This window comes from Miscanthus floridulus, chromosome 14, assembly GCF_019320115.1.
Source record: "Miscanthus floridulus cultivar M001 chromosome 14, ASM1932011v1, whole genome shotgun sequence".
Lineage (NCBI taxonomy): Eukaryota > Viridiplantae > Streptophyta > Magnoliopsida > Poales > Poaceae > Miscanthus > Miscanthus floridulus.
This window is the reverse complement of record NC_089593.1, coordinates 7,715,805-7,721,728: the sequence shown is the minus strand read 5'-3', so window position 1 is coordinate 7,721,728 and position 5,924 is coordinate 7,715,805. Positions and strand designations below refer to the sequence as shown.

At 44.5% G+C, this 5,924-nt stretch overlaps 1 long non-coding RNA gene across 2 annotated transcripts; it reads left to right on the top strand.

The window, feature by feature from the left end:
* The first annotated feature begins 1,584 nt into the window (after nt 1-1,584).
* On the top strand, nt 1,585-4,041 carry LOC136505107 (uncharacterized). 2 transcript variants are annotated; one of them, XR_010771095.1, is made up of 5 exons: nt 1,585-1,892; nt 2,690-2,742; nt 2,880-2,919; nt 3,375-3,448; nt 3,842-4,030. It is a non-coding gene; the product is annotated as an uncharacterized lncRNA (long non-coding RNA). The 2 variants fall into 2 exon arrangements; XR_010771096.1 differs by having other exon boundaries at nt 2,690-2,919; nt 3,104-3,448; nt 3,842-4,041.
* Nucleotides 4,042-5,924: the final 1,883 nt, after the last annotated feature.

Genomic DNA, 5,924 nt, shown 5'->3' with positions numbered 1-5,924 from the left:
CGACGAGAGGACGCCGGGGAGGGGAGCGGGGGGGAGGGGGAAGGGCGCGGGGGAGGGGGAGGGCGCGGGACGGCGTCGACGGCGGGGGCGGCCTGGGTGGCGGCGGCGGGCGAGCGGGATTTTGGGGAGGGGAGGGCGGGCCGAGCGGATAAGGCGATGTTTTCCTTTTTTTTATTATTTTTTTCCCTTTGCCGACTGCCAGCATGTGACGCAGTCGGCAAAGGTCTATTATTTTTTTTTTCAAAAATTTTTTTTTTAATTTTTTTAAAAAATACTTTGCCGACTGCTCTGCTCCCTGGCAGTCGGCAAAGGTTATTTTTGATTTTTTTCTCAGAAATTCTTTGCCGACTGCCATCCTCCCTGGCAGTCGGCAAAGGCTCTTTGCCAACTGCCACTGATGGCAGTCGGCAAAGAATTAATTTTTTTTTTCGATTTTCGATCCCAGTTTTTTTGTGTTGCCTTGCTACAGTAAGTACATGATATATTCCAAGTTTGGGGTCATTTTGATTTATTTTGCTATATTCCGTAGATTTTTTCTGTTTCTTTGATTTTTTCCGACAGCTCCAGATTTGAACTGCAGGTACATGAAATAATGGAATCCGGCCATTCAGAAAATGATATTCATGATGTTTGGAGCATGTTGAGGCCGTGTGCGGGGCCTCGCGTGAAATTTCCACCGTGTTGGTGTCGGAACACGCCGAGCCACGCGCGTGAAAAGTGTTTTTAAATTTTATAAAATCGAAACGGAGTCCGAAAATGACGAAACTTGACGACGTGTCTTGTCATCGCATGCGGAGGCTGTGATAAAAATTTGAGAAAGTTTCGAGCAAGTGGCGACGTCGGGTGGCTAAAACCTGGACATCTCCACATTTTCGGACTCCGTTTCGATTTTATAAAATTTAAAAACACTTTTCACGCGCGTGGCTCGGCGTGTTCCGACACCAACACGGTGGAAATTTCACGCGAGGCCCCGCACACGGCCTCAACATGCTCCAAACATCATGAATATCATTTTCTGAATGGCCGGATTCCATTATTTCATGTACCTGCAGTTCAAATCTGGAGCTGTCGGAAAAAATCAAAGAAACAGAAAAAATCTACGGAATATAGCAAAATAAATCAAAATGACCCCAAACTTGGAATATATCATGTACTTACTGTAGCAAGGCAACACAAAAAAACTGGGATCGAAAATCGAAAAAAAAAATTAATTCTTTGCCGACTGCCATCAGTGGCAGTTGGCAAAGAGCCTTTGCCGACTGCCAGGGAGGATGGCAGTTGGCAAAGCCTGCGCCTTTGCCGACTGCTGACGGAGTGGCAGTCGGCAAAGGTGACGGCGTGGATGGCGTCAACCATGGCCTGCCTTTGCCGACTGCAATTCTTTGCCAACTGCCTGGCAGTCGGCAAAGCCATGGCTTTGCCAACTGCCTGGCAGTCGGCAAATCCAGGCAGTCGGCAAATCCTGCTTTGCCGACTGCAGGAAATTCCAGTTGGCAAAGGGACCTCTTTGCCGAGTGTCGAAAAAAAAACAGTTGGCAAATAAAATTGCAGTCGGCAAAGAGCCAGTTTTCTGTAGTGACTCCGAGGCAGCAGTCATCACCGAGCCTCCGCACGAGGCCGCTGCCGGCGTGGAGGAGCTCGCGGCACAACTTTGGCATCCTCGACGGCGAGGCCAAGGTGTGGCCGGCTGGCAGCTCACCCCGTCGTCGCCGCCGCCCCGTGCCACGGCGCACAGGTGAGTGGTCGTGCTTGACTTGTGGCCTCTGGTTGCAGGTCTGCGGGCTAGAAGGAGGCGTCATCGTGTCCTGTGGCGGGACCAATGGAATCAGTGGCGCCGCCGCCGTGTTTTGGGCTTTTGGCTGTTCGTGCCGTACCTGCAGCTCCAGTGGCAGGTGAGCGCCTCTCCCCTTTCTTGGCACTTTGTTTTCTTCCTGTGTATTGATAAGTTTCCTAGCAGTTAACTCGAACACCCATCTATGACCTGTTGTGGGATGGGATTAATGCTGGATTGTATGACTTTGCCTCCTACACGGTCTATTGACAAAGCTAATTGTTGCTGACTGTGATTTGACTAAGGAAGCTGCAAGAGTTCTAGAAAGAGTAGAAAGATAACCTCACACATTTTATCATGAACGTTTGTTGAATTGCAGATCATGACAACTATTATTAGCATTTAGATTTAGATTTAAAAAAGATACAAGAAATTGCTGACATGTCACAAAATATTAATTCTTTAGCTAGCAAATTGCATTATATGTAAGAAGCACTTGTCAAATCTTCTCTCTACTTTGTTTCAGGCACTGCTAGGTCCCAGACCATGCATACACAACACCTGTTTACAGCTTGTTCAATCTGAATCTAATTGTTGTCTGTTGACATAACTAATAATGCTAGATGGGTGACTATTCGTTTTAGCGAGAACTAAATTAATGTGATGTTAACAGTATGAACCGAGAGCAGTTTATGTATTAATAAATGCTTCAATATTAGTATTGGATGGTGCGTAGTGTCGGTTTTGCTTATGTGATCCGCTTAAAAATAGAAAGCTGAGAAGACCGTGACCCACTTGTTCTTCTGCCATGACACACCTTTATATTACCAGTTGAACAACATGATATAGCATGTTCTAAGTTCAAGCTAGAACAGCTCATGTTGATTTTTTCATCCCTTTTTCTCTCTCAAAATGCAGGCTTTCCATAAGGTTGTCCGCTGCTGGGCTTCAAAGAATTTCATGACTGGATGGTAAAGAGTTGCGAAATTCATCTTTCTTCGCCTTTTGATTACTGTCTATTGTTTAGCAATTGAACTGTAATAGTGCAATTCCTAGTAGCATAGTATAACAATGATTGATGACTAGTGATCATAGATATATTGTGCAGACTGGACAAGCTCAAGTATGAGAGATGGATGCCATAAATGGTGAGCTATTTAAACAAGCATACAAATCTTCAGTAATTGTTGATGTAGCTTCAGTTAATTCATATCTGATCTGCAGCAATGTAGATTGAATCAGAGTATATCTACTAACTAGGAAGTTTGTATACATCCTGTATGTATGTTTACTGGAGATTACAGTATTGACTAAATGTTTTTCTAATTTCAGCAAATACCTGTACTACATACTTGATAGAAACTAGCAAGCAACACTTGCATGAAGAAGAGAAGGCATTCTCAGGCTAACTGTAGACTGTTTTTACTGTGACATTGGTTCAGTTCAGGACTTCCATTTTCCTGATTCAGCCATACCTGATTCTATGATGCCTACTTTGCAAATTATTCTACTCATGCAGTCATTTGGAAGATTATGTGATGCCTAGTCTGTGATCCATTATATATTACTGATGCATGTCATTTGGACTTTTTCCATTGAGCAGGAAGATGAACCTTGAGGGACTCTTGGCAAGATGAACTGAATCAAAGATTCTGCAATGACAAAGATCCAATGCTGGTTTGTGCTAAGTGTCATCTATATTTGTTTAATTCTATAAGTTAGTGGTCTATTTTGCAGTTCCAACTTTGTAATTACTTTTTTGAAATAGGAAGCCCTTTGACTTCATTATATTGTACAGACTACTCCCTCCGTCCCATAATTCTTTGACGTTCTATAACTCAAAACTTGTCCCAGAATGCTTGAGGCCTTGTTTAGTTGGGGAAAGTTTGGAAATTTGACTACTGTAGCATTTTCGTTTTTATTTGGCAATTAGTGTTCAATCATGGACTAATTATGCTCAAAACGTTCGTCTCGCAATTTCCAACTAAACTGTGCAATTAGTTTTTTTTTCGTCTACATTTAATGATCAACTATATATATTACTAATGCATGTCATTTTGACTTTTTCAGGAAGATCAACCTTGAGGGAGTCTTGGCAAGCTGAAATGAATCAAATATTGTGCAACGAGAAAGATGTCATGTTGATCTGTGCTAAGAGACATGTATTTTTGTTTATGATTGCCTATTTGTAGCATAAGTTAGTGGTTTGTAATGCAGTTCAACTTTGCAATTACCTATTGGAAATAGGAAGGCATTTGACTTCCTTACATTGTACAAACTATTGAATGCTTATGATCCAAGTTATTAATATGATTGCCTTTTTGTGCCATTGAATTTTGTAATTTTATGAATTTCTGTGCAATGAATTTGATGCAATAATTGGTTGCCCTTCAAATCTCATGTCGATGCAATAGTTTGTATTGCATCCAAGCTCATGTCGATGTGATAGTTTGTATTGCATCTAACCTCATGTCGATGCAATAGTTCGAATTGCATCGAACATAACGTCGATGCAATAGTTCCTATTGCATCGAACCAAAATGATGATGCAATAGAACCTCTTGCATCGAATCAAAATGGTGATGCAATAGATTATATAGCATCAAACCTAATATGGATGCAATATAGTTTATTGCATCGAACGATAGCCGTTGCAATAGATGTATTGCATCAACATGATTTGGATGCAATAAGCTATTGCATCTCTCAATTTTGATGCAAGAGACAACGGATGGACGATGCAATAGCTGCTTCTCGCATCAACCACAAGTAACCGATGCGAAAGGCTATTGCATCAAGACCACTTGCATGGGCTGGCATCAAACGAGAAATTAATGCGAAACTGAACTATTGCATCTATTTTAGACCTATAACATCAAAAATTGACCGGTGCAATAGGGTCAAAATTTAGTAGTGCGCGTCCGGTCCAGCGTCCGGTGCCACGGGGTTTAGCAAACCCTAGGCACAGTGAGCGACCGGACGTGACGGTGCCAGCGTCCGGGTCCACTAAACCTACTGTCCATTGACCGGACGCGTTCGGTGCACCACTACTGTCCCCAACCACTGACTGGACGCGTCCGGTGCCAGGGGGCAGCGTCCGGTGCTACCTAAACACCTCCTAACACTTCCAATTCGAATTGCTTTGTGAATGGAGTTGGTTCCAACTGATCTTTGGGCTATCCCTGAGCTACCTAGTGCTAAGTTTGACAAGTGTGCACCAAACCTAAACCATTAGAGCCTAGGTCAAGCTACTAGTTCATACCCCCCTTTATAGTATGGCCAAAGGAAAAACAATAGCCCTAAACTAATCTAAGTGTCTCTCCAACGCCAATTGACACTTAGAACTAGCCATCCTTAGCCTTGTTGTCCATCCTTTGAAAACCAAAACGATTTCCAACAATAGGGGCATGAAATCCATTCATTGCCCAAACAATCACCATTATCATGACCTAACTCAAATGGTTTCTGCAAAACACACGTTAGTCACAATAATCTTACGTTGTCAGTTAATCACCGAAACCCATTAGGAGCCTAGATGCTTTCAACATGGATACTTACTCATCAAAACACCTACGCGAAGCCCTGAACGATCGGGGCTTGGTGGCGCTCCCCTGCCCTTCAGTGGGTTGCATGACCCTAGTGAATGCTGGAGGTAGCCGATTCGCCCCCTGTGCTTCCGACCTCGCTGCGGCAGGCTTCTCTACTGGAGCCTCTTGTATAATCACGGGGGCTTTGCCCCGAGCAGACCTCTGGTCGGCTGTTTCTTGGGGTGGCCGGTCGGAGGCTCTAGTGGTCGGTGCTACGGTGGCCAGGCGCTGTCCGCTCTTGCAGCGTTTCGCCCGCGTCTTCATCATCATCCGACCACTTGGAGATGAGCTTTCGATGTTCTAAAGGCTCTGTGATCATGATCCCACTCCTCTTGTGTGATGGTGGGGGGTTTCGGTTTCTTCTTCTTCGCCGGCTCCGCTCGGACCGGCTGCTTCCCACGCGGTGGTTGTCGCCATGGGGGGGGATCTTCACCATATCCTCAGATGAGGACGACTGAGTCGCTCTCCAAGGGAGGACCGGTCAGAGCTTCAGTCAGACGGGGGTCTACACCCTCCGTCCAGGTTCCTATCTGGCACAAGCAGAGACATACATAGCTCGATCCTAT